The following is a 1102-nucleotide window of genomic DNA, read 5'->3' on the forward strand; positions in this document are numbered from 1 at the left end:
TTAAATAAGAAATAAATGTTTTTTCATAAATCTTCTTTTACATGAATAATACATGAATAATAAATTACAAATTACAATCTTTGTGCTTGTAAAAAGCACTTGATGTTTATAACATCGTTTAACCCAGGAAGCTGGCCTGCATTAAGCAGAATCTGCCATAAGGCTTCTTTGCACTCTAATTTAACCTTAAAGTTTCCAGAGAACAAGTCATCATTGACTTTCTCAAGTACTGAAAATCTAAACTTTTTGAAATCTATACAAGATACTGCATGTTTTGCAAGTGCATTTGACATGTCTTTTTTTTCTTATTGCTAAAATGTGTTCATAGATACATCTATTTAAAGTCCTAATAGTTTTACCTATATAAAAATGTTCACATAAATCACATAAAGCAATATAAACCACATTTTGGGTCTTACAAGTGTAATGCCCTTTACTGTGAATGACTTTTTTTTAAATGCTTCAAAAACACTGTGTTACTTCCTGATATGTACCTACATTGTTTACAACAATTGCAAGGAAATGTACCATGATTAATACCTTCAGTACTTGTTTGCTTACAACTTTCTAACTTACTCTTTATATCAATAGTTTTTTTTGTAAGTAAACAGTGGAACCTTACCAATGATTAAACTCAAATCATTGTTACCTAATACCACTTTCCAATTGTTATAAATTATTTTCCTAATCATAACCATCTCGTTTGAAATGGGAATAGGAAAAGCTAATCTATAGGCACTACCAGCCTTAACTTCAGTGTTATCAAGTGTTCTAGAATTCACTAAAATTTGATGTAAAATAGGGCGTGCTTTGTTTGTCCTAAGATCAAAAACCTCCCTTAATATGTTGTTGAGCCGTATAATGTCATAACCTCTTTCCAAGAAAAAACTAGTTAATTTTTCTGCCTCACTGGAAAAAATGTCATCTCTACTTGTCAGCCTACTCAATCTAATAAATTGTCCTTTAACTACACCACGTTTCATAAATTCAGGATGTAAACTATCGTGGTGTAGATATTGATTGACAAATGTAGACTTCCTAAAAATACTACTTTCAAAACATGTCTTATCACAGTTTAAACTTAAATGTAGGTCCAAAAAAT

The sequence above is a fragment of the Protopterus annectens genome, chromosome 3.part1 (assembly GCF_019279795.1).
Source record: "Protopterus annectens isolate FY-2018-M chromosome 3.part1, PAN1.0, whole genome shotgun sequence".
In the NCBI taxonomy this organism is placed as follows: Eukaryota; Metazoa; Chordata; order Ceratodontiformes; family Protopteridae; genus Protopterus; species Protopterus annectens.